This window comes from Rissa tridactyla, chromosome 4 (assembly GCF_028500815.1).
Source record: "Rissa tridactyla isolate bRisTri1 chromosome 4, bRisTri1.patW.cur.20221130, whole genome shotgun sequence".
Classification (NCBI taxonomy): Eukaryota; Metazoa; Chordata; class Aves; order Charadriiformes; family Laridae; genus Rissa; species Rissa tridactyla.
Genome location: NC_071469.1, coordinates 12,397,217 through 12,409,290, shown reverse-complemented (window position 1 = coordinate 12,409,290; position 12,074 = coordinate 12,397,217).

Here is a 12,074-nt window from a genome sequence, read left to right as displayed (position 1 = left end):
CCAGCGTATCTAGTCCTAAATTTCAGCAAGGACATACTTGTTAAGAATACTTGCACTTAATGGTGGTTACAGACTGCTTGTGGGGCATATTTGTCTGATGCCCCTGATGACACACTCATGCACCTGATGAGCTACAAGAAGTTGGAATTTGTATCTTAATATCAGATCTTATCTCTTTCAGAACATTATCACTTAGCTGAGTTTCTATTAAATGCTTCTTATAGATGAAGGCTGTGCTGGTTAGGCAGTAAAAAGCATTTCCCTAGATGTATATCTGGATGCACTGGGTTTTCTGCCCAGTATTTATACTAGTCCTCATCTTCATTCGTCTGTTTTGTTTTACGGTCACGGCATCAGGGGCATGAGTGTGTACTTGCAGGAGTCTTAACCCATAACTCCTTCTTGAAGTGTTACTCGTCCTTTCTTCTTCAGTCTGTAGGCTGTTCATGGTTTGTGCAAGGCGAAAGAGCCTTACAGTCATTAGCGGAGTTACGGATGTAAGGTAATTAGGTGTTGCCATATAAACAAAATGGTGTTACTGTAAGGGATAGGGAAGGAAAGAAACAGAGAGAAACTATGTGTCAGATTAGTGCTTAAAATAGATATTATTTATGGTCTTGCTATTTAATTACTTGTGTCTCCATATCACTGCCTTGGGTCTTCTATCTTGGCTTTCTTTTGCTCTGCTCTGCATTAATGCCCAAAGAGACACTCGCTCTGCCCATGAGCGTTTCAGTTTCCATTGTCTTTAAACAGTGCAGGGGAAGGGATATTTTTTTCAGTGCATATGCAAGAGCTATTGATCTATCCAACCGTAGAACCAGAGAGTGGAAATTCCAACAGTAAAATCAAGCAAAATATACTTTTAAAAAAGTAGAATAAATGTGTCCCAAAAGACATCATTTAGAGACAGAAAATAATTCACGCAGAAGAACAGTGCTCTATGATTGCAGTTGCGGAGTTATTGTCCTGTAATAAGCAGCAGCATTATTACTGGAGTTATCTGCATTCCTAATGGAAAGTTAATTTTTAATGTGGAGAAAAACATGCCTTGACCACCTCTCTCAACTGCCACGGGACATCTACATCATGGATCTAAACAGATTTGTCCAGTTCAGTCCACAAAAATCACATGATCCGTGAAGAACCCAAGGCTCACATCAGCTGACTGCAGTGCAAGCTTGTACATAGGAGAACGGTTGGTAACACCTATAGTATTTACATAGAAATGATTCTCAGAAAAAAATAATTTTAAATTTTAACTTGCTCACTGTCTAAATTGCCTACAAATCTTAGCAGTTACCTCCAATTGTCCTTTGGCAGAATGTCCCATTTCTTTATTCCAGATGAAGTGAGGTTAGTGTTTCTATTTTCAGACATTTTTGTCTTTGATGTTACTTTTAAGAAATGTGTAAGAAAGTGGACAAAGAGGTGGGCTACAAATTGTATATCAGAAGACCTGAATTTCATGTAGCATGTTCTTACTGATATCTATGTGCGGAGGAACGATCACTCAGTCTTTTTTACCCCTTTCACAATTTGTGTGACTTGAATAGAATTTAAGCCGCTTCGGGCCAGGATGGTTTCTGCCTGAGTTGGACAGTACCTGAAATACTGGAACCCAAACTTGTTCACATCTCCAGCTGCTGTTTGAAAATCATAGTTTTCACTAATTTTTATGATGGTTGTTTTTAATAATAATGCAGTAACATATTTTGCTGAACTATTGTACTCTTTGTAACCATTTTATTTTCTTACATTTAATTAGATTGTTGAAAGAATGTGTAGTCATTACTGTGGCAAAAAGATATTACTTTACAGAAATAGAATAACACGGATCGGGTTAATGTTTTTCACTCAAATTCTAGGTGACTTACCCCTTTTTAACTGTTAACTCACAACAAGAGAATACAGTCTCCTGTAATTCATGTCAGACTCTTTGTGTCTGATATGCAAGATCCTTGGAGCATAAATTGTATCTTACTTGATTATAAAATGGAAAGTATCGTTGCCTGATTAATAATAGGATACTATCTCTAACACATACAACAGCCTCTTTCTCCTCCTTCAAAGTAGAAAGGCTACTGAAAATTATCTGGGTTTGCTTTTGGATGGTTTAATTTAAAAAGAAAAGAATATAAATACATAATTTTACTGAAGCCCTGGCCAAGAATATGACAAATGACTAGAATTGTCTCACAGAATGAAACCTTTATCGCTAATAGCTAATCTTCATTGTTGATCTCCACATTGAAGAGAGAGGTTTTGGGCCAGGCGGGCCTTGATTCAATTCCTGTCTCAAGTAAACTGCTACGAAGCTGCTTTGCTTTTACAGAGTACTTTCTGTAGGCAATTAATCAATATCTTCTAGAAAGCTGTGGCTATAGTTGCACAATCACTGAGGTTGCCAAATAATCACATGTGTTTATTTTGTTTGTGGAAACTTCCCATGATGATTTGCTTAAAAAAAAAAAAACCAAAACACCACCACCAACCACCAACCCACAAGTAAGTGGGTTGTTGTCCATTGGGGGGGAATAGGACGTGGAACCAAAACCCCACACAAACCCTCCCAAAACCCAGATGAGTGTAAGCGAGCAGCTTGTAAATCACTGGAAGACTGACAGCTAACTTACTCTAACAGGATTACCATGCTGTATTTAGCTATTCTAGTGTCTAGGGAAAAGAGAAGATACTTTCTTGGTGCCTGAAGCATAGTAAGCCTTATCTGGGGCCTGAGGTAACTAGGACTTGCAAAGTTTCAGTTGCTCGGGGGTTGGCACCTGTAACGCTCTGAATGACTTTGGAGGCAGCCCGTACAAAGGGTTCCAGTTGTCCCCGAGTAAGCCTCGTTCCCTGACAGCAGGGGACATGACAGGCGTGTTTCAGCTCAGATGTTTCTTTCAGAATTTCTTGAAGAAGCTCCCCAAATATTGACTGAGAAGTCAATACTTCTCAGTATTTGACTTGTGCTTGAGGCTGGGTTATGGAAACGTTCATCTCCTCTTTTGGACCTCTGGTAGCTGAGGCTGAAGCTATACGCTTCCCAGCAGAAAGCAGAGCTGAGGTTCCTGCATAGTGGAGGCATCTCTGGCTCTGGCAGAGAAATGCTGGGCAAAAGCTCATGTCCAGGAGCAGCAGTGTCAAGAGAAAAAGGAGGCAGCTGTGCTTGAGACAGTTTAAAAGAAGAAAACTTACAGCTGAACAGGTACAGTTTCACATCAAGAATATTTTCAAACAACTGGTAGATCCTGACGTAACTTCTGTTATGTGGATTATCTGGAGAAGCTTCGTTAGGCAAACCTACAAGTTCACAGGGGATGTAATCAGTGGGTCAGAAGTGCAGTCGATGCAATCTAGTGAATGTCTTTCCCTAGATTTACGGGATTATTCTAATATTTTGTGTCCTTTCCCCTGCCCTCCGATTTGATTTAGTTTAATGCCCAATTGTAATCTTCTTTGCTATAAACTTACTAGTCAACTGTCTTATGATGCTGTTAATTGCTATAAGTGCATCCCTTCTAGTAATAGGTAAAAGGATGCAATTCTATGATCTCTTCTTAAGAATTAGTAAATCTGATACGACTAAAATGAGGTAGTGTTACAACTTTTGGTGTATAGGAGAAAAGATACAGCAAGGATGTTTATTCCATAGCCAAGAGATTTCTTTTTCTGAAAGAAGAAATCCATTTGCATCCATCTGATGGGGGTGACCCGTGGAATATGCTCTTTTGTGCATGCTCTAAGTAGCACATGGCGATATATACTTAAACAAAACCAAAACCAAACAAAACCAAACAAACAAAAAATCAACACTGTGAGCAGCATGCAACCGCAGTTTTTCTTTTGAGGGGGCGGGGGGAGCAGGAAGTTAGAGGAAGACACACACTCGCTCAGCTTCTTCCCTTTCACGTGCGCTGGCGTGCACCCTGCCTTGAGAGACAGAGTGTTGTAGCCCCTGGTAGTAAATATGGTAAATCCGCACTTAACCTTGGGAATGATGTTTTCAAACTTGTTACTTGGCAATTTTTAAATTTTTTTTTTTTTTTAATAAAAGCAATCAGTAACAGTAATTTGACAACTGAATTGCTATTATACGACTTCGTGTTAACCTATGAAGTTCAGAGATGTAAAAGGGAATGCTCTTGTCACTTTAGTTAAAGGAATTACAGCCACGATTAACGTCAAGTGGAAAAGAATTATTTTGGAAGCAAGTTGGAGTTGCACAGAATAACCACAAAGAAAGTTACCTTCGAGAGCGGTTGTGTAGAGCGTGAAAAGAATTAGCTAAAAATCCAGCTGAGAGAATAAAGGGAGGACAATTCTAAATTTAAGGAAAAGTAGGCTTCTCAATTAAAAGGTATTGATATAGAGCTAGTGATTTTTGTCAGATTACAAGATGACTTTACCTACTGTCTGCTTCGCAGGAGTTACTTTTGATTAACACAGTTGTACCTGGGAAGAAGAGTGTCAAGCTTCTGTATTCAGTATTGCCAGCTCGTTTGACCCCCATGCTTGTTTTACCTGGTGCTTTCTCTAAATCCCACCTGCAAGGGTTTTTTTTGTTGTTGCGTTTGGGTTGGGTTTTTTTTTTGGTGGGGGGGTGGGGGTGGTGGGAGACAGGTTTTAAAGTGTTTAGCCCTTGTGTTGCAGTGTCAAGTTTGAATGTCCGAAACGAGGTCCCGCAGAGATGCAAAACTGGAAAAGCAAATAAAAACAAACCAGTCTTTATTATGCATCAAGATTTCTAACGCAAACATTCTGGATTTAGGTTTTGATGGACCCATCTCACATTTTTGAATAGTTGGTGTTGAAAATGAGAGAGGAGGAGGAGGGTGATAGCACATGTATAGGGTGATGCATGGAGAAGGATGCATGGATTTATTTGCCTTTGTGTTGATTCTGAATTTCATGAGAGTTGTCTCCCTTGGGCTTAGAGAACTGTGTCAAAGCTACAGGGCGGCAGCAGGTGAAGAGGCTGTGGGGAAAGCCACGGGGCTGACACGTGAGGCTGAAAGGCAGAAACACTTACTGAAAGATGGAAAAGAAGAGAAGGGGAAAGAATGTGGGTTGTAGATGCACAAATACAGTGTTTTCCAGAAACTCCTGAAGTCTCCAGAAGAAGAAAAACCAATAATGAAAAACAAGAAGACAAAATAAATCTGCGTATAATGATTACCAGTCCGATAAAATGAGCATTTTAAAGGAGGTATTTAAAAATACTAATTTTAGAGACATTGAAAGACATTATGGTCAGGTTTTTTAAATGTATATTGCAATTTTTGTTTTTCTCACATAGATTTATGTATTTCCTGCATCACATCTCATTTTTCTTACAGGTCACCTACCTAAATTTAAAATGCCAATTACAATGGGTTACTGTATAGAGTTCTGTATAGAGAAAATTCCCATGTTGAGTTCTAAGTTTCTTTCCCAAAGATGAGTCAATCTTAAGACTGTCATCAGAAAAAAGAAGAGAAATTTAGGGTTGGATCAATTAGATTCCTAATTTTTTCTTTACCAACAAAAGTGACTAAAAGTTGAAGATAACTTCATTTATGCAGGAAATAAGGTGCAAATTTTTAATAATGAAAGTAATTGAAAATTGGTGGAGATTAGCAAAGTATGAAAGTCTCAGTGTTCCTGGTAGTCCCCTCAGTGGGGTTTAGGCTTTTCCAGAGCACAAACTTTAAAAAAAATGATAACTTCTGTGTATTAACCAAAGGGACTAACCCAAACAATTTGAACTTCTACCAATTCTAGAAATCTAGGCTTTTGTATTTCTAGAACGCTGCTAGAAACAGCAGTTTCAGCTGGTTCCACCACGACACTTTTAAACTGGGTTTCCCCATTATGTTCTCACATTTTATTTTGTCCTATGAAAACACAATAAATGTATTTTTAAAAACTGCGTCTTGATGAATCAACAGGCACCTATTGATGCTAATGCTTTTGAGTTTCAGTTGTGTCAGAACATGGATGTGCCTCATCACGGCAGAGCACCGGGACACCACACAAATTGTGCACTGTGCAATTATGTGTTAATACGGGATTATGACAAATTTTATTTGTGTAATATAGCCAGGTGATTTAGATTAATTTCATTTATCTTCAGACATCTGAAAATTAGCAGTCTAGACGCCTTCTACAGACCCATGGAGGCCCATGGACTGGCATCCCCAGAGGGCAAATCATCCTGTCCTAAGATAATTATCTCAGGGATGTGGAATGAATCACTTTCTGAGGAACCTGTTTCTGTCTGTTGCCTAAGGAGTGTACAGATGTCTAGACACTCAACATTTGGATAGTTACATTTGAGTAAGAGGAATCCCACCCAGCTACAGTGGCTCAGACGTTATCTTTGTTATTCATTTGGTTTCCAATTTTAGATGTAATTTACTCCTCTCCTTCCCACCCAAGAACAATTGGGTAGGATTGATTTTACATGAGCCTTGATCACACTCTAAAACTTAAAGGGAAATTTCCAAGAACAGGCTTGCATATTGCTGGTATCCATCTACCAGTTCCCTTCATATTTTGGCTTTTATGAGAATTTTTTTTCTTTGTTACATTCAGGGTTTTTCCAAATTGTATTTTAGGTCTGCTCTTTCAGCAAATGTCAACACTGAGCTTTTTCTTATAGTGTCAGGTGAACTTAAGAATTCTGGCGCATCTATGAAAGTACCTTACGAACCAGCATCTGACAAAGCAAGGTGGAACGCTCAGAAGTTTCGCGGTAAGTACACCGCGACAGTGGAGTGTGTAACTTCCCCAAACGGAGAGTGTTGCAGTGAGTGTGGGACTCTCCCTCGATGGGTGTAACCCACTGGTACCACAGTGGCCTCAGGCTGATGTATGTGTAAGAGGTATGCGATGGGTTTTTGGCTTTTATTGCATTATGATCCCTACCAACATTGTAAATCTACTGAGCTATTTATCCAATTGAATTTATGAATGGCCTTTCATCATATCTAAACACTTCATGGTCTTGGTACTGTCATTATATCAATTCTATAGATGGAAAACTATAGGAAATTGCAGGTCACCGTGAAAATATTCACTGGAGGCGAAAATGAAGCTGTTGTATTGATCTCGTGAGTAATGTAACCACAACTGTCTCTGTCCTCCTGAAAGAAGTGCAGCACATCTACCCCAGCACTCCGTACTGTCACGCTTGGCACTTCCTCCACAAGTCTGGCTAGGGCTCTACTTTAAAACAGTTTTCTTTGTGAAATTGAGACAGTCCTACGCTGCTCTGGTTGGCTCGTGTTTCAAGAATATTTAAGGTTAAAATGTTGGCTGTAGCCCAATACACTTTGAGGTGTTTTTTTTGTGTTGATACGGGGAAGGGGGATTAGTATTAATGCTTCTACTATTAATCAGAATCTGAAACATTAACTCAGCAAGCAACGTAAGCTTAAAATAATAGAGTAACTGAATGGCATTTCTCCAAGAGGAACAAAAGGAATACAAATAAATGGGGATATATATAATATGTATATAATGTACATATACATATATACGTGTGTATATAAACATATAGAAAAAAACAAGGCCTGCTTTATGCATCTGGCTCAGAAGGAACACAGAGGTGGCCTAATGCGCATGCTTGACACCTGGTTTATTACTTTGCTGTAGGGACCAACCATTTTTCTACACGAGCAGCTATGAAATGATTCTCCAGACTTTTATTTGTATGATGTCACCTTATCGCTGAATCATAATGGCAGTGCAGTATCACAGGAATCTGCAAAATTAATTTCCTCAGAATGTAAATTCCCAACACAGAAGTATGTTAGACGTTAGATTATAATTTGACTAATATATAGGAAAAACGTTGAGACCAATTCCAATTAAATATGTTTTCAAGTATCTGATCACACCCTGAGTCCCTGAGCTGATGCGGGTGACAGTACTAGTCCTGGCTAACAGCAGGAACAAGTGAACTCTAACTAACTTTGGTGTAATTTGGAATTATTTTAAATATTTCCTTCCAATCCGCAAGATCCCTCTCTGAGAAAGGCTGGTCAGTCAGTATTTCACACTCTAAAGTGATTAAATCTTCAACTGCCTATGAAGCCTGAAAGAATATGCAATCATTCCTTGGAAGGTTAAACAAAATCACCATAGAAATGCAAATCAAACCTTCACCTGTATTTCAATTTTAACTCTTATGTTCTTGCTAACTTACCCTTCATTTCTCAAATTTTACTTCGCCCTACCAGAAAGAAAAACATCTGTTTTATAACAGAACAAACTCTATTAACTCTTCATCCTCCACATACTTTATCAAACCAGTTAAAGGACGGACACAGACTTAAGTGTTTTGCATAGCTTCTTCAATAATAAAACAATACAATTCTGGGAATACTTCACACATCAGGTCCTTCAGGCACTTTCACTGATAACATAAACAAAACTAAAACTAAGATTTATGTTGTTTATAAACTTCAAAATATTTGAAGATAAAAATCCCACTCAGATGGCTGCTTTCCTCACTCCAGCCTTGTATTTACGCCAAGTGTTAACTCTGTTGTCATGGCTGCTTAGTCAACTCATTAAAAATAACATTTTGCTACTCTCCAACTACCAGCCGTGTGGAATCTGTTAGAGGAAATGGATGTGGGCTCTATAAAATGAATCCAGATGAGCCTGTATCACTTCAACATCACCACGCTAAAAGCTACACCGTTCCAGGAACTCCTTCTAACCTAAAGAATCTTATTCAGTCCCTGAACCTCAGAGGTAAAAGCCTGATTTTGTTCCAGAGAATTCTTGGTCATTTAGAAGTGAAGCTTCTGTAATACCTGGATAGGAGTGGATCTAGGGAGATACTGCAAATGATTTGTATCTTATTAGATCACAAAGTTTTCCATGCAGCTGTTTTTGAAGCAACAGCAAGCTTTCTTTGGATGTCTTGCCTTGGTTGTTCTGGAAGCAGATGCAGAAGAACCCTGCAGAAATCTCAAAGCCATATTGATATAGTCTCCTTTAAGTTACTATTACTAGTTCTGTTAAACCCTAATACCTACAACTGTAGATCTGCTGTACAATTCTGTTTTTCCTTTCCTGTTACAGTGAGCAGCTTGTCTTGGCCGCATATGGTTACTTCTGTTTTGCTTTTGAATATATGATATACAAGTAATGTATGAATATGATAATATATATTATATAATGTACAAATATAGATATGCCTATAGGCAGACTTCGCCCCCCTGTACTGAGAACATATCTGCCTGTCTGCTGAACGCTTCTGGTCTCTGGCCAACATCATTCCAGATAAAAAGCAGCAACGTGAAAGTTACAAGATACGGCAATTTGTGAGGGATAATGGAGCACTCTGTGTGTGACATCTTCACACGTTCTGCCACTAGTATCACATTCTGATTTCCATTTCCCATATTCATTCAAATCATAATTGAAGTCACTGGTTTCAAAACTGGCTTGTATTCAATGCAACTAATTACTTAAGCAACTCTTCAAAATTAACATATTTAATATTCTCACACAAGATGAGAATATGCAAAAAAATACTGGCGCCCAGGCCGTTTTAACTATGGTGTGTACACCTACGCCTCAGCAATTCGGTGTAATTTCACCATAAGGTGGCAAACATCCCCTCCTTTTCCACTATAGCCTGTTCCCTCCTTCCAAGAGGGTGCAAAGCGTTCATTCCTGCTTTATTCTCTCCCAAACACCCTGCGTTATCATCCCTGCCTCCCTAGTTCAGTGTGGTCCCGTGCCCCACCCAGCCCTTCCGCTCTTCACCTGGGCCAGACACCAACCAGTTCCAGGGATCTCCTGCAACAGCCCCACAACATTCTCCAGGCTGAAGGCGATGAGGTGGAACAGGGAACACGGGGAACGGAAGGAACTGCACTATTGCTATTCATCAGCTTTCAAAGCATCAACCTCTTCCTGATTTGTTCTAGTTTAGGGGAAGTGACGTTTTGACAGACTCCAAACCCCCTGCACACAGGGAAAGGACACTCCAACTCACTTGTGTCTGCAACAGTTACAGCCTTAGATGAGCAGTGTATGAAGCAAGTACTGTAGCAAACAACAGGTAACAAACATACGTCTCTCCAGGAAGGTGTAAGAGTAAGCTCTCCCCTTCACTTTGCCGCACCAGGTCTCTGGTAACAGATTTTAGAAAATAAGCATGAACTGGCAAGAAACTAATTTTTTATCAGTCACTGCAGCTGCTAGCCTGGATTGCAACATAAACTACGACAATTCATGTTTCAGATGCATTCTAAAAATTTACAGCAACTATTATTCAAGACTGTGCTGAAATTAACTAATCATCTTTTGGATTTATTTGCTGCTTTGGAAAAAAACTCAAAATCCAAACAGCATTCGGGGGAGGCTTCCATCTGCTAAAAAAGGAGGTCAGCTAAGTCACACTCACAAAAATTTTTTCTGTACCCAGCCTCCTCCCCCATGAGGCTTCTTCCTGCAATTTTTCCCCAAGAAAAATTAATGCCCATGCAGAGCTATGAAGATGTTTTGACTTCTAGAAACTGATCAAAATACTTTAGTGAAATAGCCAAACTTAATATGACTAAGCAGCAGGGATAACTGCAGCTTGAAAAACAGCTCTAGTCTTCCACTGGCATAAGCAGTGACAATAAAGAGCAGTCCAACTATATACAATTATTTCCTGGAAAAGGTGAGAATTCACAATGACTGGTCATTTTCAATAACCAATTCGTAACTTCTCTTGCAGGAACCATTAAATCTGGTATGGACCGACTCATTTAAGTGGCCATGCTGCCAGGTACACCGGGCAACTCCAACACCCGGAAAGGGAAGTTCCCTGAACGGTAACTCCAACCTAGTTCAATATTTCTGAAGGTAAACTTCGTGACACTAACTGGTATGAAATGTGCTCAATACATAAGTTTTTGAGAACCCTCCTGTGAATGTAGTTACGTTATACCTAACATTTAAGTAAATTAATACTAATAAAAGCCATTATCATTGATGAGTTATATTGGTTTAATTTTGACAGTGACTTTACTCTTTGAGTACACTCTATTTACATTTAAAGTACAATGCAACTCATAGTTAAAAGCCACACAAAAGTTAGACCAACTAAACACCCATCCTTTTTTCCAGATTGACGTAGTCACAAGCACTGTAGTCAAGCACTAAAAACTGAACAGATAGCCGAAGATCAAGATGCTCCCTTTCCTCATCTATGGAAATACCATTTTAACGCACACACTGCGGTTACAAGAGCTATTTTTATACCAGTTTCAAGAAACCAGATCTGTTCATACTAACTGCATGTAAATTTTGCAAGTGTCTCATGATGGAGAGCAATGCTACAGTTCAGTGACATTTTCTACTGCATATGTTCTATTCCTTTTCGTCATGGTTCTTACAGTTTACTCTTCCCTAACAGGGTTCCTAACTCAGTCAGTAGTTATAGACAAGCCAAGCAGCAAAGCCTCCATGCATAAGTACGTAAAGATTGTAGTAACTGCATTTTAGACTGGGCAAGAATACAAGGCTTAGTTATGATATTCCAAGGCTTAGTTATGCTATTCCAACCACCTACAGCTGCAGCTTAGCCTTCTCCAAAACTTTGGCAAAAAGAGTTAGTTGCAGGTTCTGGTTCTATTCTCCTGAAGTTTTCAATAGACATTGTTTTCACTTGCACTTCCTTCTACTATTGCCTTTTTCTCTCACCTCTACAGTGAATCTAGCTGGAAACTAACAGTTAGGACTGTTGTTTTATGACTTGTGGTTCCTCTCGGTCTTCAGCTTTCCAGCACCAGTAAGCGAAGTACACAAGAAGTAGTACAATAGTGGCACGTACCACTAAACTGATCAGCTTGAACAGCAAAGTTTAACACAAATGAAACTAACAACAGAAACAGAACCCCGTTATTGAAACGGTATTAATTTTCACTACACTGCATCCTACTACACTCAAAGTAAAACTGCAACTCTGAAACAGCAGAATTTGGAATGAATTAGGAATAAGTGAACCTTGAAACTACATTTGTGCTCCTCTATCCCCATAAGGTTATTTAACTGCAGAACTTTGAGCATACAGGACACCC